The sequence below is a fragment of the Hibiscus syriacus genome, unplaced genomic scaffold (assembly GCF_006381635.1).
Source record: "Hibiscus syriacus cultivar Baekdansim isolate YM2019G1 unplaced genomic scaffold, ASM638163v2 tig00110890_pilon, whole genome shotgun sequence".
In the NCBI taxonomy this organism is placed as follows: Eukaryota; Viridiplantae; Streptophyta; class Magnoliopsida; order Malvales; family Malvaceae; genus Hibiscus; species Hibiscus syriacus.
Genome location: NW_024062900.1, coordinates 8198265 through 8223048, shown reverse-complemented (window position 1 = coordinate 8223048; position 24784 = coordinate 8198265). Strand labels below are relative to the sequence as shown.

General features: G+C 35.2%; 1 long non-coding RNA gene across 1 annotated transcript; it reads left to right on the top strand.

The window, feature by feature from the left end:
* The first annotated feature begins 11705 nt into the window (after positions 1-11705).
* LOC120144586 lies at positions 11706-23987 on the top strand. The gene is made up of 3 exons (XR_005518050.1): positions 11706-12035; positions 19072-19076; positions 23820-23987. It is a non-coding gene; the product is annotated as an uncharacterized LOC120144586 (long non-coding RNA).
* The last annotated feature ends 797 nt before the right edge of the window (positions 23988-24784 follow it).

Below are 24784 nucleotides of genomic sequence, written 5' to 3'. Positions count from 1 at the left end.
AAATTTTTCGACCGGGTAGGAAAGTAAATTGAGAAGAACTGATTTTATTGTTTATGCATCGTCTTTTTTTTATAAGATTTGAAGACCTCGTTAAAAACCCCCTTCTTGATTAATTAAACTTGTAAAGAAGCTCCTTAATCAGCGGAATGAGGAAAATAGTGCCTTAAGATTTCATTAAACATAAAGAAAGTTACAATAGAAATACAACACAGCAAAACACCCTTTACAGGAACTAAAAACCATAAGATAACCATAAACAACAACACATAAATCAGCCTATTCCAACCTTAGCTAAGGCATCAGCCTCTAAGTTAGTTGACCTAGCAACCCATCTAACAACACCCTCAAAAGCTTTAAGCCTATCAACTATGTCTTTAACAATAAAAGCATACACATCTGGACATAAATCAACATTCTTAATCCAATCCATTGCCACCCTGCTATCACTCTTGATAATCAACCGATCTTTAACAATCCCTTGAAAAGAGACAAAGAATGATAAACCCCTTTGAATAGCTTTAAGCTCCATCAGTGTAGGAGGACCCGAATTAGAAGACTCCTTGAAAGAGCCTAAAATTGAACCAGAATGATCTCTTAAAACGCCACCAAGACCACTTTTCTTCCAGACGCAACTAGTTGCAGCATCAACATTCAATTTAATGAAGCCCTTAGGATGAGGGAACCAAGGGATCTTAGATAAAATCACTTTATTGTAGGATGAACAAGAATCCCCTAGGGAAGGATCAGAAATGAGAGAATCCTTAGAGATAGAAATCTCCTTATACTTTGCTAAAAATCAAGAAGCAAGCCTAAATCTTGCTAAGAAAAATAATTTGTCTGATCTAACTTCCCCCCTTCGAACACTATATCATTCCTGACTTTTCAAATGGTCCAGAGAACAGCCATTGGGATAAATTACCATATAGCAGAATTAGTCTTCAAGTCATCCCAAGCTAGGAGAAAAATCTTGGCATTTACGTGAAAAACAGATCTAAGCCTCCAAAACTTCATAAATTTATTCCATAAGGACCACACCCTGAACCCCTCTTTTGACCAGATCATTCTTAATTGCCAACCTCTAAAGAACAACTTGTCACATAAAGGATTCAACTCTTGGAGGAAACATACCCCTCCAAATTAAATTTTTCCATAAATGAACCTCCTCTGAACCTGAAGAACACAACTTAACACAAGAGCTAACAGAATACACACCATCCCCATTGCCTTTCCATATCAAAATATCACTGGAATCTTTAGAAAGAGAGTAATTTTAAATGATAACCATCAGATTAGACCATTGTTCGAGCTCCCAATCATTTAAATTCCTTCTCACTTGAACATCCCAAATCCAGCCCATAGAACGATATTCACCAAACTCACATAATTTGCTAATCTTGTTTGATGAAATAGAAAACAGTCTATGAAAAATAACCAGGAGCGGATAATCCAAAGCCCAATTATCTTGCCATAACCGAATGAACTTTCCATCACCAACTTGAAAACTACACAAACTTCAAAACTTAGAGTCGAAAGGGTCATCTTTGAAATGGTTATTCACCATTGATCTCCAAATCCATGAAGCTTGAGGTGGAACATTTCTGTCAAATAATAACAAGGATGAATCAATATTGTATTTGCTGCACATAAATTTCCTCCAAACAGAGTTTCTTTCATTAGCAAACCTCAAAGACCATTTCCCTAATAGCGCTCTGTTCATGCTGTTGAGATTTCGAACACCCAAACCTCCCTCGTTCTTTGATTTACACACATTGGACTAATTAACCCGATGTATCTTGTTTTTTCCATTACCCCTCCCCGTAAGAAGTTAGACATGATAGAACTGAGGGTTTTGTAAACCGAGGCTAGAATCTTAAACATCGACAGAAAATAAGTAGGAAGCGAGCATAGGATCGACTTTACCAATACCAATCTCCCTGTTAATGACAGAGTAGAAGCCTTCCAACCAGCTAGTTTCTTGTGAAAGTTTTGAACCACCGGATCCCAAAGAGCTGATGAATTCCTAATAACACCAAGGGGAAGTCCTAAGTAATCTGAAGGAAATGACCCAACTGAACAACTAATAGACTCTGCCCACTCCTAAACAATCTCTTGAGATAAGTTAATTCCAAACAATTTACTTTTCTTTAGATTTAACTAAAGCCCAGACATAACTTCAAACACTCTAAGAATCATCTTTACATTCAAAATATGCATCTTCGAAGCTCCACAAAATATGATAAGATCATCAGCAAATTTTTTTGATAAGAAGTGGAGGCCTCGTAAATTTTTTTGATAAGAAGTGGAGGCCTCGTAATTTTTTTTTGATAAGATCATCAACAAATTGCAAATGTGATCAATTAAAAGACCCGTCCTCCTTACATATAATCATTCCAGAAAATAACCCCTCAGAAACTGCCTTCAGAAGTAATAAATTAGGCAGTTCCCCTACTAAATTAAACAATAATGGAGACAGGGAACAACCTTGTCGAAGACCCTTTGCCATTGGGAATTCCTCAGAGGGAACTCCATTGACCAATACTGAAACAGAAGCTGTAGTAACACATCTCATTATCCAACCATTCCATCTAGATCCAAAACCGTCTTCCCCATTACCTTAAACAAAATAGGCCAATCAACTGTATCATAAGGCTTCTTGAAGTCGACCTTGAAAACGTAGCCCTTGAGCCCTTTTTTCCTCCAAAAATCAATTCCCTCTTTAGCAATGAGAGAATAATCCAAAATTTGATGAAAAGGGATGAAAGCAAATTGTGTCGGGCTGATGATGTCTCTGATGCAACTTCTTAACCTCCTGGAAAGACACTTAGATAAGATCTTGTCTACCCCTCCTACTAAACTTATAGGCTATAGTCATCTAAACCTCCAATGTTAAAACCCTTGGGAATAAGGGTGTGTTTGGTTGGGGGAATATGAGATTCAAATGGGAATGTAATCCACATTCCCCCGTTTGGTTGGCTGGGAATGTTATTCCCGGTAATCTTACATTACCAATAGTGGATTTTTTGGGGTATATTACCGGGAATGTAATTACCTCTCTTTCCTTAGGTATTGTTAGATTACTAGCGTTTTGGAATAAAATACCCCTTAAAAAAATTTCTTTCAAAAATATTCTTATTATGTCATTGAATAATAAAAGTTCTACGAAGGTTAAATTACAAATTTATCCTTAAACTATTTTAGATTTACAAAAAAAAATCTATAATTACCTTTTTATATTTTCACTTTTGTAAAAAAAATTATATAAATTTTATGAATTTAAATTTTTTAAAGAAAATATATAAATATTTTCCAACTCATTAAAAATCAAATATATAATAAGGACAATTTGGTAAAATATACATTCCAATAATATTTTATTCCTTTAACCAAACACGGTAATATTATATTCCTGCTAAACCAACCAAACACAAAATACAACATTCTAGTAATCCTATTCCCTGGTAATCTTTTATTCCCACCGGTAATCTTATATTCCGTGAACCAAACGCACCCTAAGGGTAATGAAAGTATGGTTGATACCATGCTCCCAATATTTCCCCAAGTAGAAGTTTTGGAAAAATTTCAGAATGTCTTCCTTAAGGATATGCCAGAACCTTTTGAAAACCCCCAAATTTAATCCATCTGGCCCCGAAGCCTATTACACGACTTTAATGTCTCCCAAATTTCTTCCTCGGAAAATTCCTTTTCTAAAAGTAGACTTTGCTTCAAAGAAATCCTAGAAAATGTCAACCTATATCACCCACTTCCAAGGTAGACCGAACTTTAAAGATTTTAAAAAAGTGATCCCTAACAGTGGCCTTTATAACAGTCGGGTCTTGGATAATATCTCCCTCAACTCTTAGAGCATTCATAGCATTTATCTTTCTTCTAACTGAAGCACAAGTATGAAAAAAATCTAGTATTTGATCCCCATCATATACCCACTTCATTCTGGAATTCTGATGCCAAATCTGTTTCTCTATCCTGTGAAATCTCCATAATTTTGATCGATAGACATTCAACTCTGCTGCTATCCCATCATGGCTTACATCTTGCTTCAAAATGCTAAAAATTGCAGCTTTCCTATGCTTTTTCTTGCAATATGAGATTGTAGAACTGGCAACATCCTCAAAACCATCTTCCTCCATCAAATAATTAAAGAGTCTAAAAGGTTTTTTACCCCAATTAACTCCTCCATTCTCAAGCATTATAGCATTATGATCTGACACAAACCTGTGAGTAATGATTGAGCAATATTAGGAAAAGCAGCCATGAATTAACCATCCACAAAAAACCTATCTAGCCTTACAAATGTGGGAATATCTTGGTTATTACACCAAGTGAACCTACCTCTATTCAAAGGTAGATCAATTAATCCTGATTATTAAATAAACTGACTGAAAATTCCTATTAAATTTCTGTTCTGAGCTCTATTAACCTTCTCAGCCTCACACAAGTAAACATTAAAGTCCCTTCCCATACAAACAGGAAGACTCTGTTCAGAAGTGAACAAGCTTAACTCTTCAAAAAAAAACCCATCCACAAAAACCTATCTAGCCTTACAAATGTGGGAATATCTTGGTTTACACCAAGTGAAACCTACCTCTATTCAAAGGTAGATTAATCCTGATTATTAAATAACTGACCTGAAAATTCCTATTAAATTTCTGGTTCTGAGCTCTATTAACCTTCTCAGCCTCACACAAGTAAACATTAAAGTCCCTTCCCATACAAACAGGAAGACTCTGTTCAGAAGTGAACAAGCTTAACTCTTCAAAAAAAAACTTGCTTTCTCATCCTCCACTGAAGGACCATAAACATTAATGAAACCACATCTAAATTGATTAGAACTGAATTTTCCTGAAACAACAATAAATCTCCTATTAATATACTGATTTTCCAGCCCATAAACATTATCATTCCAGCACCATAATAACCCCCTGAAGAACTAACTGCTGGAGATTCAATAAAACCTTGAAGAATATTCAACCCACTTCTTCTAAAAAAAGATCTCTGTATCTTCTCAGATTTAGTTTCTTGCAACCAAATAAAATGAGATATCTTAGAGACTAATCTCTGAACAACTTATTGTTTCTCTTTTTTCCCAAACCCCTTATATTCCATGAAATTATGAGTAATGTTTCCTTCATCATTAATAATTCAACAATCTGAATGCCCCATGAAACGCCTTAATTGGCCAGATTCAAGCCTTTCTACAGATTAATGATTTTTTTCCAAAAAGGTTACCTTCCCTTGCCTAAAAGAAACCCCCATTAGCTTACTTATTTTCCAAGTAGCTAAAGCTTCCTCCAAAAGACCCGAAAAAACTGAAGAGGAAGCTGTTGATATACTGACTTGTTCTAAGGCTTCCCTTAACATAATTCTTTTAGCTCTTCTATTCAAAAATCCAGATTTGAAATTAGACTATCTCCTTCTGAAAACCATCCATCAAACTCCTTATCCAAGCTTCTAACAACTGATCTTCTATCTGTGCTAGGTTCCACACTGCCTTGGATGTTCGAAACTGCTGAAAACTAACATGTTGGACTGCTCTCAAGGTCTGATCTTTTGCATTTTGAATGTCTGAAGCTTCCTCTCTAACAGGTATAATATTCTGATCATTCCCAAACTAATATTTCCTCCCCCTAGACCTTTTATAGACCCTTTTATAGCTGCTCTTCTCATCTCTAAAGGCTCACTCTTTGTAGATAACGAGCTTTTAGATCGATAAAACGATCTACCCCTTGAATTACTCTGTGTAAAATCTGAATTGGGTTCTATCAACATTAATTCAGTATTTTGAGCCTCAATTCCAACACCACCAGTCGATTTTGAATTAAAGCTAAACCCCTTGTTTTTATTTCTCTTTACTACCAGGCTCAGTCGGTTTCATGTTCTGAACCATTTTCCCAAATTCATTAATTTTAAATGTTGGCCCAGAGGAAATTACCTTTGAAACTATCAACCCATACTTCTCATTATCTTCTAGTTGGGCTTGTGATCCATCAGCCGGAATATTTGAATTTCTAATTCCCAATCCTGCAAACTCCCCCACTTTGATACTCCCAACCTTCTGAAAATCTGACAACCTTCTTTTAATGCACTTCCCATCTTTGGTAAACCTTGGAAAGTGTTGTTCCCCACCAACTTCAACAAAACCGTAAGCTTCTCCCTGGTCAATCCATGTGTCGACCCTTTGAATAATTTTCTCTGCTGATCTTACTAAACCTTCCTCATTTTCTGACTCCTCCCTGTATTCTTCTTCCTTAGACATCAACTCATCAAAATGTTTCCCAACTGCTCCGAACACCGGAGATTTACTGAAAAAAGGTTTTGAAGATTCATGCACCGATCCAATTTTAATACTCACTTTGTACGATCTACCATATGAACCCAGAGTAATCACTTCTGGGACATCAAAAGGGCTAGCTACCCTAATTAAAACTCTCACCGTCGTGAGATCTTCTGTGTTTTTAGTGGAATCGTGGATGTCTACCATCATCCACATCTCCCATCTATTCGTTCCAAAAAAGAGTCATTCCAGCATAAGAGAGGGACCCCAAATAGTTCGACCTGGCAAAAAGCCCATTGGAACTCCATCTTCATTCAGTAAAGGAGCCAATCTATCAAACCAATATCCTATTTCATCTTTCTTCTTCATCCACACCTCCATCATCTCTTCATAAGATTTAAAAGTAACTGCACAAGAGTTCCAAGCATAGCCCCAACTAGCAATCTGGATATCATAACCTTAATTCATTAGTGGCTTATGAACTAACTCTAACTCAAAGTGATGTTTAATGATCCCCGTTAATGACCTTAACCCAACTCGAGCTCTCAGAAGGAATATGCATTTCCAAAATGTTTTTCTTAGTTTTCTCCCTGGGAATCCCATCAGAGGATAACTCCCTATATCCCAATGCGCTACTCCTCATTATGTTTGTCAATAAAGCATCTTTATATGTTCTATCATCCCTTAAACTCCTGCTAGAATCATCCCTCTGTTTAGACTTTGAAGTTTCTACTGGACTCGGATTTGGAACCGTCTTCAATGGACTATTCTTCTCCGCTATCCTTGAATGAACATCCCTATATCGTACAACTCCAACTGTAATCCTTCTCCCTTCTATCAATGAACCATTTAAATTAACTATTACCCTTTTCAAACCTGCTTCACTTCCAAACTGCACAAAAGCAAAGGTGAAGAATTTGTATTTTGGGTTTCTTGTTTCTTTTAAAATAAAAACTCTCTCAACAGGTCCCTGAGATAAAAACAATTCCGTTAACGCACATCGTGACAATCTCATGCTGAGATTATCCACAAAAGCCTTCCAGACCTCATCAGAATATACCTTTCCTTTCAACTTTTCTCTCTCATGTTTTAAGTTTTGTTTGTCTATTATATTTATCTTTAGATTCTAAAAAAGTTATGCATTGTCTTAACCTTCTTCAGAGAACTTTAGAAAGGATCTTGTACATACCCCTACTAAACTAATAGGTCTTTAGTCCTCCAAGCTTTTTGGGTTGATTTTCTTAGTAATAAGAGTTTTGAAAGCGTGATTGATATCGTTCTCCCACCTCTTCCCCGAGAAGAAGTGTTTAAAGAACTTTAGAATGTCTTCTTTGAGACTTGACCAAATTATTTTTAAAGAAACCAATATTTAGACTGTCTGGACCTGGGGCTTTGGAGCTGTTTGAGGAATCAATTGCTTTCCAAATCTCCTCCTCCGCAAATTCTCTTTCCAGGAAAGAAGTATGCTCTTTGGATAATTTCGAAAAAGTTAGGTATATTTTATTGACTTCTAATGTTGGTTTCAAGTTGTAAGCTTCTTGGAAATAATCATGAACTCAATCTTTGATTTAGGGAGGCTCATTAACAATACTTCCATTGACTCTCAACGACTTAATAGCATTCACCCTTCTTCGATTTGAGACACAAATATGAAAATACCTTGAGTTGCGATCTCCATCTTTGATCCATCTAGTTCTCAACTTTTGGTGCCATATTTGCTCTTCAATTTTGCATAGATTCCACAATTCTTTCCTGTGAACAACCAAGGAGTCAATCAAAGCATGAGAAGGGGGATTCTGTTGCTACTCAATTTCTAAGTCATGAATTTTCTTCTCTAATACTGTTATTGATTCAGACAGATTCTGTTATCGGTTCCTTGACCATTTTTTAATGGCCTCCTTGAAGCCTTTTTAGAATACTCAAGATGCCCAACCTTATATTACCTATTTTGAGCTCCTAGATGGTCGATTCTATCATCCCATCAAAACTTTCTTCCATCATGTAATTAAAAAGCTTGAAAAGTCTGGGCCCTTAATTGTAGCCACGGTTCTTCAGTAGTACTGCGCTGTGATTCGAGAGGGATTTTGGAAGAAGGCTTTGTGATAAGTCTGGAAACGCAACTAAGAAACCAACATCCACCAAGAATTTATCAAGCCTAACATGGGTCGGACTATCTCTATTATTGCACCAATTGTATCGACCTCCAATTAGAGGTAAATCAATGAGTCTGGTCTGTTGACAAAAGCTCTGAAAATTTCGATTTTATTCAAATTTTGAGACCTACCCTCCTCTTTGGACGAAAGATAAGCATTGAAATCACCTCCCAAGCACAAAGGAATTCTCAGATTCTCCAGATTCTCCAACTATGACAAGAGTTCTTCAAAAAGGCCTTCTTTATCAGCTTCTTAACAGACTCATAAACATTAAAAAACCGACACTGGCATTGATTCTCTTTTAACTTCCCTATGATAGCAATGAATATGCTGTGATTGAACTTATCCGTAACTTCAAAGATGTTTTCATCCCAAAGACTAATTAGACCTCCCGCAGACCCCGCAGCAGGAGAAAAATCATGTCCTTGCAGAACTTTCCCCCTTTCTTTCCTCAGTTGAGATGGCCTTAGAGTGTCCATCTAAGTTTCCTGTAGGAAAAGAAAGGTTGATTTTTTGTTTGCTAATAACCTCCGAATTGTTCTCTGTTTCTCCTTCCTCTCTAGGCCTCTGATATTCCAAGAAATGAATGAAACTTTCAACATCAATAATCGAAGACACCCATTGCTAGGAAAAGGAATTATCTTCCTGCTTCCCTATCCTTATTCTTCTCTAGATTGATTATTTTGTCTATCAAAATCTGCTTTCCTCCCTTAAAAGATATTCCCAGCATCTTGCTCACTTCCCAAGTGGCCAAAGCTTCATCAATGTACTTAGAGAACGTAGGGGAAGAAGCTGTAGAGGTACTAACCCGATCCAAGGATTCCACAATCAAGTTTCTTTTGGTTATTCTGTACACCTTATCGAAGAAACTAATTTCATTCCCTCCTTTCGAAGTGCTTCTTCTAGGTTGAACAAGCTGATTCTGAGTGGGAGTTTCTTTAGTTCTCTTACGTTGGGCATTAACCGTTGGTGGATTTATCATCGTTGGGTTAAGGTTTTGATTCTTAAGGGGAAGCCCATATTAATCGGAGTCAGTTCCCTTTGGATACTCCCTGCACCAGGCCCAGAAGGTAGATTACCTTAGTAAAGGACCTACTCCTTTGGACCGCACAAACGGGCACTTCAATCGATGGATCATGCCCAACATGTTGTGATTTTAGAACTTCTCTAGAACACTGAGTTGAATTAACCTCGTTAGAACATGTTGAAAAACTGGTTCGTGGTTATTATTACAATCCATTTCCCTAGCCGACAACAATGGTGGGCATCTAGAACCTACATAAGAATTGTTGTCAGAATCATCCTCTGGGTTGCCATTTTTCATTCCATTAGACAGCCACGATGCCACTCTGATTTGAGACTCCACCTAAGACGATTCGTTAGCCTCACCGTCCTGCAAAATCCGACCGCCATCCTGTTCCTCCTCCTCCGACTTTTCATTCCAGATATCGTTTGAGTTCTCTTCTGATTCCTTCTCCAAACAATCATTCAGCTTCTGGGAAGCCTCACCCATCTTAATTCTAACCTTGAACGATCTCCCATATGAACCTAGAGTGATTGACTTAGGAACATCGAAGGGACTAGCAACCCTCATCAACATCCTAGCAACCGATAGATCCTCTCTATGTTTAGTTGATTCCTGGATGCAAACCAGAGATCCTCGCCTTTTAGCTAACCTTTCTAAAAAAGACTCTTGCCAACAGAGTAGAGGGACACCGTATAATTCAATCGAACAGTAAGCCATTGGGATTCCATCTTCCATAACAAGGGGGCTCAGCTAGTCAAACCAATATGATAACTCAGTTTTCTTGTTATTCCATGTTTCTGTTAAGTCTTCAGCCGACGAGAAAGTGATTATTCAGGAGTTACTTGGATAGCCCCAGCTAGCAATCTTCACGTCGATTCCATCATTAAATATGGCCTTCTGTACAAAATTCATCTCCAAAAGAAGGCTTAATAATCCCTGAGAACTTCAACCACTTGGTCTCTTTGGATGACATATACATCTCCATTTGGTTCTCTCTCATTTACAGCTTGTGTCATCCCCATTCTGTTCTCCAAGGTTGTGGGTGTGACCCTCGATCTCTGATTAGTTACCAGTGCTTCTTTATAGGACCTATCATCTCTTATGCTTCTCGATATCATCTCTTGCTCCCTGTTCTTCCTCTTCTCATCTTCAGTTGGCTGTTTTGAAACTTCAGGTAACCTTTCAGTTTGGGCTTCTCCTCTACGAAACTTTTGATATTTTGCAGCCCCTACTGCTACTTTCTTCCTATCTATCCACGACTTGTTTACTTTCGCGATAGCATTGACTAGGTCCTTTTCGCGTGCAAATTTAAATAACGCGAAGGTGGAGGCTATATACCTTGGTTTGTTGTTGACTCTCGGGATGAAGACCCTGACAACCTTACCGTGATAGTCAAAGAGTTCCCATAGTGCTTTCCTTGATATTCTCCTGCTCAGATTATCCATAAAGCCGTTCATTCCTCGCCGGTGGAAGATGACCTTTTCAACTCAAAATATTTTCTTGGCAGCTTTATATATATGGAGAAGTGTCCTGTGTTATTTATTTTGGATTAAGTTACCTTTATGCTACATTAGTATGCTTCTATTTGTCTAGTTTATTTTCTCAAATAAGTGGTCCTTCTCAGGTTGCAGCCATTCCTAACTGTAGCATATTAGCAGCTGTTGGCCTGAAAATGGCTAGCACTCCTGGAGTCAGTGCAACTCTTTTCAATGCTCTGGCAAAGGTAGAAAGTTCCATACATATCCCTTCAGACAATACTTTTTTTTTCATATATGTTTGTATAATATTCGCATTAGTACTTACTCTTTCCTTTTTTTCCCATCTAATATCATAATACAGGCTAATATCAACATTCATGCCATAGCTAAAGGTTGTTCTGAGTACAATATCACAGTAGTTCTCAAGCGTGAAGATTGTATAAGGGCTTTACGAGCTGTGCATTCGAGGTTCTATCTTTCAAGAACAACCATAGCAATGGGGATAATTGGACCTGGATTGATTGGTGCGGCATTACTCTATCAGTTGAGAGATCAGGTGTAGTATCATAAGAAGTACTATTTATTTATTTTTCTTCTGTTGCTAACAAATATTTGTATTTTAGCATGCAACAAATTCTTTTTGTTACTTGTTCAATAAATACATTGTAGAAGTAAATCTTAAGATGCAGTAACATGCAAATAATTTATTCTACTTTATTATAACTATATTATTTCACATTTTTTGTGTAGTAGTTGGTCCTTGGGTTAACCTTTGCAAATATTCTTGTGATTCATCAGTCATTTTGAAAAATGCGGATGTAATAGAGTTGAGTCAGTCACAAGTTACTCAGCTGACTTTCCATTTGCTTTTACTTGAGTTGGCTTCTATCAACATTGAGTAACTGGAGTAGCTTGCATATAAAGTCAAGCCTGAGTATGAGAAATGAAATGCAATCAAGTTTTAGTCAAGTTCAAGTACTTTCCAGGCCATTTCAATTTGGTTTGTTTAGATCCCTAGTGAAATTAAACTACCGTTATATGCATCCATTGAAAGTCGGCTTTCTTTGAACAGAACAAGTCAATCGTAGGTGTCATAACCATTTTTAGGTAAAACAATTAAAATATTATTTAAAAACGATTATGACTTTTATTTTGGAAAATGGGGGAATTTGGAATTGATTTGGATGGAATTGAATAGAGTCGCCATCGACCTTTAGGTTAAGTAGGTCGAATACCTAAAAACGTCTTTCTAAAACAATTTTAAGAAAAATCATTTTTTAGGACGAAAACTGGTATGCGTTTACCAAAGATTCGATTTAAACGGGTTCGGGAGTCGATTACTCGTGGGGAAGGATTAACACCCCCACAACGCCCAACATTGGTACTGCGTCGCCTACACTTTGTCGTAAATAGTGGAAATAATGAATTCACATCGACAATTAAAATATGATTCATTTATCGAAATTAATTAATTTGCTTCGAATTATTTAATTGGGAAAAATTCTTTAACTTGAAAAGAAACTTCGAGATTAACAATCATCTATCGGGAAAGTTATCTCGTCTATTTCTTATCTGTAAAAAATATTTCCTCATCTATTAAAAAATACAAATTGAATATAAATTAAATACGAACAATTTGTATGAAATAAAATAAATTGTTATTTACAAAATTACTCATTGCATCATTTGAATTATAATAGAAACAAATTAATTAGTAAAACAGAAATTGATTTATTTCAAATTCCATTTAGTTCAAACGTCGTATTAGATTGTACCACTTCGATCAAGTGATACTTTCTACGCCCGTTCTAAAAATACGTTCTTGAAAATTTCGAATAACATATACTAGATAAAGAAATAAACAAGAATTTAAAGGACTGAAATAGCTGAAACATAAACTTAGGGATTAAAATAGAAATAGAAATCAAAAGGGCAAAATAAATAGTTAAACCAAAATGCATTCATAATATACATGATTAAACGAAAGAAAAATAGATTTCATGACCAATTTGGAACATTAATCGGATCATGTCAAATATTACAAGAAATATAATACATAACATAGTGACTAAAATATAATATTTACAAATGACATGGCCAGATTTAAATGTCAACAAAAATACACAACAAATCTACCAATGACTAAATAAAATAACTAAAAAGACTAAAGTAAACATACACAAACATGTCAAAATAACGAACTAGTGACTAAAACACAATTATTAGAAGATACATGTCTGAAACAGAACATTATGAATTTCATTTAATGATTAAACAAACAGATTACAAAATACAGGGGACCAAACGTGATATTTACCCTAAAAATATGAGAAACACGGGCTGAGTTTACAAAACCACAGGGATTAAAACTGATATTTACCCCTAAATAGAAAACACGGAAACCCTCCCCTTTGAAACGACGTCGCATGGTGTATGGGTTATATACCCACTTAAGGGTTATTTTAAAACCCTAAACTATTTTAAAGCCTCAGCCGTTCATACCCATTCTCTCCTCTCACTCTCTTCGCACCCCTCACCGCCAAGGAGAACGAAACCAAAACACCGGCCACCGTAGATTGGTGGCCACGGGGTTAAAAACTTGAGGATGGCCTATTCCTCTCTAATCTCTTCTAAAAAAACAACCCTTACCCACTCAAACCCGAAACTAAAACCCCCAAAATCAATACACCTTTTACCTTTGGTTAGGCTCTTCCTCTTCTCCGATGAGATCCACGACCACCAGGCGATGAAAGGTAAGATTTTTTCTATTTTCTTTCTGTCTCGTTCTCGGTTAGTTTTTTCTAAATCCCCCAATCCCCCCTTTTGGTTTGCTTGCATATGATTTTTAATGCTTTTCTGGTGAGATGATGAAGTCTAGAATAGCCCATGGCTTTTTCTGATTTTGTAAGATATAAATCCCGAATATTTAGGGATTTATTGGTATTTTAATTTAGGGTTTGGTTTTTGGTTGATTTGTGATTGATTTCTGTCTCTCTGCCATTGTTGCAGCAAAGTTATGGTCACTGTTGGTGCAGGGAAGGACAACGACGATGACAGCAATGGAAATCGGCGACGACAGTGGTAGAAAACCTACCTAGGGTTATGATGAAACCCTAGGTAGAATCGGGTCGGGTCAGTTGGGCGGCTCGGGTCGGATTACTTGAGCAGGTCTGGGCTTGTTGTAATGGGTTAGCTGATAGTGGGCTTGCATTGTATTGGGCTTTGGCCTGCAAAAATATGTAAAATGTAATATTAATAATAATATAATAATATTAATGAAATAATATTAATATAATAATAATTATTACTAATAAAAAAAGACCCGAACAAAAACGGGTGTCTACAACTGCCCCTCTTTGCACATTTTTGTGTTAACAAGAATAGGGCAAAGACGAAAAGACATCACGTTTTTGTCTGGTTCTCTCCCTTTCAAACTTAGAAATTGGATAAGGTTTATTGTTGGGGACGACATTGCTCATACGCGATGGAGAGTTTGGGTCGTCTAAGGGTGACTCGGTTCCTACGTGATGAGGAAATCTGGTCAGGGGATGACACTGCTCATACGTGATGAAGAGTTCTGGCCATCTTTAGGAATGGTGATAACTCGGTTCCTACGCGATGAGGACGACTGATTATCTATGGGTGACACGACTCCTACGTGATGAAGAGATCTGGTCAGGGGATGACATGGCTCATACGTGATGAAGAGTTCTGGTCATTTTTAGAAAGGGCGATAACACGGTTCCTACGTGATGAGGACGTCTGGTTATCTAGGGGTAACACGACTCCTATGCGATGAAGAGATCTGGTCAGGGGATGACACTTCTCCTACGTGATGAGGACGGCTGGTCATCTTTAGTGATTGTGGTTTCAAGGGAAACCGACTTAAAGATTTGTTTCAAAAGAAACAGACTCAAAGATTTGTTTCAAGAAAAACATACTCAAAGGTGATGTGTTTTAAAAGCAACTGTCTCGAAAGATGACGTTTAAAGGGAATTGTCTCAAGCGAGACAAAATTTGTTTTTTAAGGGAAATATTCTCAAAGATTGGTGTTTCATAGGAAACTGTCTCAAATGAGACAAAATTCGTTTCAAGTGAACCGATTTCAAAGATGTTTGTTTTGTTGCAATGGAAACAGACTCAAAGATGGTAAATATTTTTCCAAAGAAACAGACTCAAAGATTTTTCTCAAAGAAACTGTCTCGAGAGAAACAAAATTTTGTTTCCAAAGAAACAGATTCAATGATTTTTTTCAAAAGACATCGTCATAAGAGACAAAACTTTGTTTTTCAGAAACTTGTATCTTAGTGAGACAAAATTTTGTTTCCAAAGAAACAAACTCAAATATTTTCATTCAAAAGAAACTATTTTAAGGGAGAAAACCTTGTTTCCCAGAGAAACAAACTCAAAGATGTTCTTGTTTTAAGGGAAAAGGTTTCAAGAGACAAAATTTGTTTCAAGGGAAAACGACTCAAGATAGTTTATTTCAAGAGAAACAAACTCAAAGATTTTGTATTTTTAGAGAAACTACCTTAAGGGAGACAAAATTTGTTTTAATAGAAACGATCTCAAAGGTGGGTATTTTCAAAAGAATCAGTCTCGAGAGACAAAAGTTTGTTTCAAAGGAAACAAACTGAAAGATTTTTTCTCAAAAGAAATTGTCATTAAGATATAAAATTTTGTTTCAAAAGAAACAAACTCAAAGATGGATTACATCTTAAGTGAGACGAAATTTGTTTCAAAGGAAACAGTCTCAAATGTTGGTTTTTCATTAGAAACTGTCTCGAAAGAGACAAAATTTGTTTTAACAGAAATAGACTCAAATATGATTTTGTTAAAAGAAACAAACTCAAAGATTTTTTTTTCGAAAAACTGTCTCAAGAGAGACAAAACTTTGTTTCAAAAGAAAAATAATCAAAATTGGGTTTTGTTTCAAGGGAACATGCTCACAGATGTTTGTTTTAAGAGAAATGTCTCAAAAGAGACAAACCTTTGTTTTCATAAAAACGACTTAAAGATTTTTCTTCAAAAGGAACTGTCTCAAAAGAGACAAAATTTTGTTTCCAAAGAAACATACTCAAAGATTTTTTCATTTTGTTTTAAGTGAAACAAACTCAAAGATTTTTCAAGAAAATCTGTCTCAAGAGAGACAAAGTTTTGTTTCAAAAGAAATAGACTCAAAGCTCATTTGTTTCAAAAGAAATGACTCAAAGATGATGTTTGTTTCCAGTGAAACAAATTCATAATTTGGAAAATTGTCTCAAGTGAGACAACATTTGTTTTAGAGAAATTGTCTCAAACGACACAAAAATTGTTTTAGAGAAATTGTCTCAAGCGAGAAAACATTGTTTGAGAAAACGATCTCAAGTGAGATCAACTTTGTTTAATATGAAAACAAATTTGAAATTTGTATTCTCAAAGGAAAAATGTCTCAAACGAGACGAAATTTGTTTTGAAAAGAATAACAGTCTCAAGTGAGATTAATTTTTGTTTCAAGTGAATCAAATTCGAAATTTGTATATCAAAGGGAAAAATGTCTCAAGAAAGACGAAGTTTGTTTTAAGAAAATACGATCTCAAATGAGATCAACTTTGTTTAATATGAAACAAATTCAAATTTTCTATCTCAAAGGAAAAATGTCTCAAATGAGACGAAATTTGTTTTGAAAGAAATTGTCTCAAGCGAGACAAAATTTGTTTTTAGAAAAATCTCAAAATTTATGGAAAAATGTCTCATATGAGACTGAATTTTACTTCAATAAAAAAAACCCTCAATGCTGATAGATAGTCTTCTTGTTCCTGTATCTTGAGGAAATGTCTTGATTGTTGACTTCAAGAAGTCAAATCATTGCTTCTTTAAGTTAGAGATATCTGGTCATTTCTGAGCTTTGATTTCCTGAGAGATCAAAATGATGTATTTTTGACTGACTATCTTGGATGTTATGATGGATGCTAAGATGAAATTTATTTGATTTTTTTATTGAATTTGTCCTCAAGTGATGAGATAAATGTCTTTAATGCACATGATGATAAATGTTTGATACAACGATGCAAACTCATGTAATATGTATATATGTGTTGATGTATGTATGCATTGATATATGCTTTCTCGATTTGGAAGGAGAATAGTTGCGAGAGCAGTCTTCACTCTATCTTTGATTTATTTTGTCTTCATTTCCACCAGGTGTACTCTTACAAACCTCAAACTGAGAAAATTTGTTTTCCTTACCCCATCAAAATTTCCCTAAAAATTTGTCTTTTCTTGCCCCAGCTTCAATCTTGAGCTTTAGAGGGATCTTCGTTGAATTCCAATATATGCCTCCAGAGAGATTATCTTGTTTGGAAAACGTTTTTCTTCTTCTTGTATTTTCAAAAGTATGAAAATATCAATTAAAAGAGTTTTGAAAAATATTTAATCAAAAGTTTGAAAATATTGTCCCTTTTGAGGTTTCACAATTGACAACTCATAAAACAAGAGTTCATTGGATACAAAGAATTAATTACACTGTTAATCCTTAAATAAATTATAGCTATTTGACAAGTTTCAAGATCAATGCTATCTTTGAGAAATGGTTAAGTAAGGAAGTGATGAAAAAATGTCTCAGGTTATTGTCTTTGGTCAAAGGTATGGTGTTCTCATATATTTGATGTTCACTGGTCTGATGGAGTATCTTCTGTACTTATTTATTGGAAGTGTTCTCCGACTCCCAACTCTCATGTTCTCATTCATGTTGTGCGATGCCTCATCAAGGGAATTATGCGATCGCCTCATATGTAATAGTCTCCATATTCGAGCTGCCTTTTCAGGTTTTCAACTCGAATCCTCCTTTGGTTTCAAGACGTTACTTAGAATTTACGTCTTGAACCCCCTTTGTTATTTTTTCTCTATCATGCATTAAAGATTTTAGAAAACCTTTTGTAAATAAAAGATTAATCCCGATGAGCGGGATGAAATCTGAAGATAGTCTCTTCTGTTTAGAAATCCATGTATGATTAGAAGGGACTTTTAAGGCACGTAATGTAGGCCATGGTTCAGAGTTATGAAAGAAAGGGATAAAAGGCCCAAATAAGTGTTTAAGGGTAATTGAACCAAGGATCAATTAACTCTGATGCATTCGATCTTGTCTTGCTCAATTTGAATCTACTCGTATGTCTTCTCTTAATGTTCTATGATCTTCAAATGAAGTGATTCTGGAATGATTGTGCTTGATCAATCTCACAGTTTGAAGCTCGAAGAGTCACTTAAGTCGAGAGACTCTTTGTCTGTGCTCTTTGTCTATGCTCTTTGTCCTCTTTTTGTTCTTTGCTTTTACTTTGATTTTTTTCTCTTTGTTTTTCTTGTTTCCTCGTTTTGATTTGATCTTTGCACTCTGCATTTAGTTCACTTTTGGTATATCATCTGAATCAATGTCTTCACTCATGTGAGCAGACTTCCTCCATCTTGCCCCCCAGTGTGGAGGGTGATCATTGGTTAGGGTTGAATAAGAAGAAAACATAATTTAGGCTCAAAGGGGACACAAGGGATATATTTTCTCATTTTGTGAAGGGATAAAGAAAGAATGCCATTCATCATCTCATACACAGAAGTCCTTGCAGAAGATGTATCCCCAGGGGGATAGATTTTCAGGATTAATTTTTAGTTACATGAAAACAATGTAATTAATGCATTATATAATTATTTTGAAATAATTCTCTTATTATGCTTCTTGCTCTCAGCATGTCTCAATTGCTCGCTCGTCCTCAGAAGATCGCTTCGAGATGTCCCACATTGTTTCTTCTTCTAGGAAATTTCATGTTCAAGTGAACATCTTGTACTCAATGTCTGTAAGTCTTATTGGTAGAAAAAGTTGGTTTGACGTCTAAGAAGACAATGGTGTGAATTTATTAGCTCAACAAAATGCATGGGTATGGTTTGTGTATATCGAAAGGATATATACAATGTTTTAAATTTGAAAAGAATGTTTCAATGTCTCAAAGAGCGGGAATGTAAAAAAAAATTGATTCTTTGGTGGTAATAAGGAATTATTCTGGGTAAAAATTGAGATTTTATTTTGGGGTTGGACATGAAAAGAAAGGTATAATATTGTCATATGTCAAAAATCTACAATTCTTGAAGAATTAAAAGAATCCGTAATTCATTTGATATTCAAAGAAATCAAGATTAAAATTCGCTCAATTATTCAACCTTAGAAGGTAACATAAATTCAAATATTAAGATTTAAAAAATTTAAGCAAATATAAAAGACAGAACAAAAACGAGTTTAAACAAAACAATCTCCATGGATGTAAATGGTAGATGCAATGCCCCCATTCATCTTTGATTGTCCATGCCCCTGAGTAAATCAGGTTTTGGATCATGCGCTTCTGTGCCTTACAATTTCTCAGCAAAATGTTCGGGGCTTCGTATGTGGTAGTTGTACACGAGATCAACATCGTATACCTCAGTGAACGAGGAATCTTTTCTCGGATCATCTTGGAAGGTTCAGTCCTATAACCAGCCGAACAAGCTTCCACCGTATTAACTTCAGCTTCTTGCTTCTAATTTGTTCAAATCTTGCTTCGATTCTCAATGTCGTCACGTGATCAGGATCACGTCCATCGAATTCTCCATGAATTAGTTCCACGTTTTTATGAATAATGAAATGCATATGCAAAATGCAAAGATGCAAATGCAGATGCAAAAATGTTGATCCCAACGATGAATATCATAGAATAATTTTCTCCAGAAATAAAAGCCTTCACATTACAAGATAATCCACATTACAAACATGCCTTCGCTTAGATGTTGAGTCTGAAGTGGATCACTGCCTCGTCTCGGATCTTCGTCCTCGAAAATGATGCCCCTTAAGTGTTCTGTAGTCTAACTCCGTTACTGCCCCGACGGTGGTGAAGTCAATGCATCACTCCTTGATATTTACTGATGGAATATTCATAGATGAGAATCTACTGTTGAATTACTCTTTGGCTCAATAGATCGTCGTTTCAGTCTCGAATGTTGCATAATCTTTGAGCTCATTACTTCGTCTCGAATCTTTGTATTTGGAACTGATGCCCCTCAATGCTCTGTAAACTCACTTCGTTAATACCTCAGCAGTGCTGAAGCCATTGCGTCGCTCCTTGATGACTATCGATGATATGATTGTAGATAAAACTCCGCTATTGGATTATTCCTCAAATTAATGGATCATCATATCAATCTCGAATGATGCACAATCTTCGAACAAATCTCATTCTTGTACTCTGAAATCCTTTTAGTCTTTAATGCATGTCTATATATGAGACTGTTTGATTGAAAACTTTCATCTCTTCTTGAGAAAATTTTCTCTCGAATATTCCCTTGCGGATCAATACTTTTTCATTATGATGATGCAATGCAATGCAAAAAAAAAATGATGACAAAATGACACAAACAAAAGAGAAGAAATAAATTAGTGCACACAAACAAAAGAAATTAGTTAGTTCAGGTAAGACAATAGATATAGATAAAAATGTTATTTAAAGATGAATTTAACACCTACCCTGTCATGATATCTAGCCGAACATGCTTTCAATAGATAGTAATCCTACCCGGACATGCTTTCTACCCACAATGATTTTTCAAGAAATTAATCCTAATTGCATGGTATCTAGTTCGCATGCAATTATTTAACAAAATTTAAAGCAAAAAGGAAAGGTTTAGAAACACTCCTCCTTTGTGTATACCTAATTTGGGTACCTACTGACGGACAGAGGTTCGATATGACTATACCTAGGGTGACCGTTCTATGGTTCACTATATGCATGATTTAGGCTCTAACAAGAAAATGGGACTCGAATTGTCCCTAATATTAGTGCCCCCTTGGGCTGCCAGACCCTCGATCCTCACCCATTACAGGTTTCAAACGGAACGAGTTCAATTCGAGGGGATTCACTGCCTTATACCCATACGAGGAATAAATCCCTACGAAGGTATAAGGTATGTATCCCATGGGTTAATTGCTAAAACTCATACGAAGAATAAATTCTTACGAGAGTAAAGCAATCACCCTAACTAATTTGGATCAAAGCTCGTGTCTAGAGCTTATGTTATGCAAATGTATGTGATGTGTGTGAGGAGGAGCATACCTACCATTGACTCAAAACGAAAAAGATATAAAACTCAACAAAAACTTGGATCGATCCCTGAAAACAAAAATTCAAACATTAGTATGACAGTTAAAAAATGAAGCAATTAAAAATTTCAATAAACATATCATAAATTAACTAAAGACTCAAACTCATAATTTCGACCACAACGACAATGTGTAAGTGACTTTACAGTTTGACTCTCATAAAAAAAGGTTCCCAGCAGAGTCACCAAGCTGTCATAACCATTTTTACGTAAAACAATTAAAATATTATTTAAAAACGATTATGACTTTTATTTTGGAAAATGGGGGAATTTGGAATTGATTTGGATGGAATTAAATAGAGTCGCCATCGAACTTTAGGTTAGGTAGGTCGAATACCTAAAAACGCCTTTCTAAAACAGTTTTAAGAAAAATCATTTTTTAGGACGAAAACTGGTATGCGTTTACCAAAGATTCGATTTAAACGGGTTCGGGAGTCGATTACGCATGGGGAAGGATTAACACCCCCACAACGCCCAAAATTGGTACTGCGTCGCCTATACTTTGTCGTAAATAGTGGAAATAATGAATTCACATCGACAATTAAAATATGATTCATTTATCGAAATTAATTAATTTGCTTCGAATTATTTAATTGGGAAAAATTCTTTAACTTGAAAAGAAACTTCGAGATTAACAATCCTCCATCGGGAAAGTTATCTCTTCTATTTCTTATCTGTAAAAAATATTTCCTCATCTATTAAAAAATACAAATTGAATATAAAATAAATATGGACAATTTGTATGAAATAAAATAAATTGTTATTTACAAAATTACTCATTGCATCATTTGAATTATAATAGAAACAAATTAATTAGTAAAACAGAAATTGATTTATTTCAAATTCCATTTAGTTCAAACGTCGTATTAGATTGTACCACTTCGATCAAGTGATACTTTCTACGCCCGTTCTAAAAATACGTTCTTGAAAATTTCGAATAATATATACTAGATAAAGAAACATAATGGAAATAAATATAAATAAAAATATACGAAATAAAACATACACAACAAATAAAGTTAAACATATTTATTTACATATGATATAAATAATACATAACATAAAGATATGTACATATATGAAGGATTAACATAAATACAAATGAATAATACGATCACTAAATAAAATGATATAAAAAAGTAAATATTTAATTACAAGGACCAAAATAGCAAAAATAAAATTTCAAAGGACCCAAAATAATTTAAACAAGAATTTAAAGGACTGAAATAGCTGAAACATAAACTTAGGGATTAAAATAGATAAAACAGAAATCAAAAGGGCAAAATAAATAGTTAAACCAAAATGCATTCATAATATACAATGATTAAAACGAAAGAAAAATAGATTTCATGACCAGTTTGGAACATTAATGAAAATAATATATCACAGGGTCAGTGATTAGAATGAAACATTTATAAACATCGGGATCAATGTCAAATATTTACAAGAAATGTATAATACATAACACAGTGACTAAAATATAATATTTACAAATGACATGGCTCGATTTAAATGTCAACAAAAAAACACAACACAATCTACCAATGACTAAAATAAAATAACTAAAAACATTGAGACTAAAGTAAACATACACAAACATGTCAAAATAACATTATGAAAATACATGTCTGAAACAGAACATTATGAATTTCATTTAATGATTAAACAAATAGATATTTACCCCTAAAAATATTTACCCTAAAAATATGAGAAACACGGGCTGAGTTTACAAAACCACAGGGATTAAAACTGATATTTACCCCTAAATAGAAAACACGGAAACCCTCCCCTTTGAAACGACGTCGCATGGTGTATGGGTTATATACCCACTTAAGGGTTATTTTAAAACCCTAAACCATTTTAAAGCCTCAGCCGTTCATACCCATTCTCTCCTCTCACTCTCTTCGCACCCCTCACCGTCGAGGAGAACGAAACCAAAACCCCGGCCACCGTAGATTGGTGGCTACGGGTTTAAACACTTGAGGATGGCCTATTCCTCTCTAATCTCTTCTAAAAAAACAACCCTTACCCACTCAAACCCGAAACTAAAACCCCAAAATCAATACACCTTTTACCTTTGGTTAGGCTCTTCCTCTTCTCGGATGAGATCCACGACCACCAGGCGATGAAAGGTAAGATTTTTTCTATTTTCTTTCTGTATCGTTCTCGGTTATTTTTTTCTAAATCCCCCAATCCCCCCTTGGTTTGCTTGCATATGATTTTTAATGCTTTTCTGGTGAGATGATGAAGTCTAGAATAGCCCATGGCTTTTTCTGATTTTGAAAGATATAAATCACGAATATTTAGGGATTTATTGGTATTTTAATTTGGGGTTTGGTTTTTGGTTGATTTGTGATTGATTTCTGTCTCTCTGTCATTGTTGCAGCAGAGTTATGGTCACTGTTGGTGCAGGGAAGGACAACGGCGATGGCAGCAATGGAAATCGGCGACGGCAGTGGCAGAAAACCTACCTAGGGTTATGATGAAACCCTAGGTAGAATCGGGTCGGGTCAGTTGGGCGGCTCGGGTCGGATTACTTGAGCAGGTCTGGGCTTGTTGTAATGGGTTAGCTGATAGTGGGCTTGTATTGTATTGGGCTTTGGCCTGCAAAAATATGTAAAATGTAATATTAATAATAATATAATAATATTAATGAAATAATATTAATATAATAATAATTATTACTAATAAAAAAAGACCCGGACAAAAACGGGTGTCTACAGTAGGGATCTGTAGGTTTGCTCTGGTGGCAGCAGTATTGGCTAGGGATGAAATTTTCGTCATTTCTGAACTTATTGAACCCAAATGAATGGTTGAACTTTTTTTTGGGCAGGTAGCAGTCCTCAAGGAAGAATTTAATATTGATTTTCATGTTATGGGGATTACTGGATCAAGGACAATGCTTTTAAGTGATGTGTAAGTCTTGAGCATTCATAGAAATAGTCCTACGTTAAGATATATTTTTAAAATGATATTTAGGAAGAAACCATTGTGTTCACTCTTGTTACAAAATTAAAATTTTAAAAATAAATAGAACTGCTATTATCATTGTATAAAAGTTTATGGGTAATATACGTGCCTTTATGTTCTTTAGTGTCTGTTTGGAGTAAATTAATTCCATCAAATGTTCTGCAATCGTTTCTGTTCCATTGATTTGAAGCATATCAAATTATCGATGGAAATGAATTCTATAAAATTGTGGTATTCAATTTTCTTGAAAAGCATTCTTTAGTGTGATTTGGGTATTGTATTGAACTAGAAAATTTCTTTGAATAAAATGCTGAACTCTAAAGAGCGTATGTATCATTATTCTTCTCAACTTGCACTACAATGAGACTATATGCCTCCTTTGACCTATAGTTGTTGGTTTGACTTGTGAAGAATTTAATTTGGTTCGTCTTTAAATATTTCTTACGAATACTTCTTACGAATACAAAGAGATTTCTTGGAAGTTAGAGATAACCTAAAATTAATCATTTAATTTGATAGGGCTGCTCCCTTTCCCCACTAATGTAGACACTAATTTTTTCATATTATTATTATTATTATTATTATTATTATTATTATTATTATATAAATAATTTTATTTACATTTTAGGCCCAAAACCAAGGTCTAATTTTACAACAACCCACCAGGCCCTAAAAACCCTATCCCTTCTAGGGTTTCCTGAAGATTCCATCCACCTTA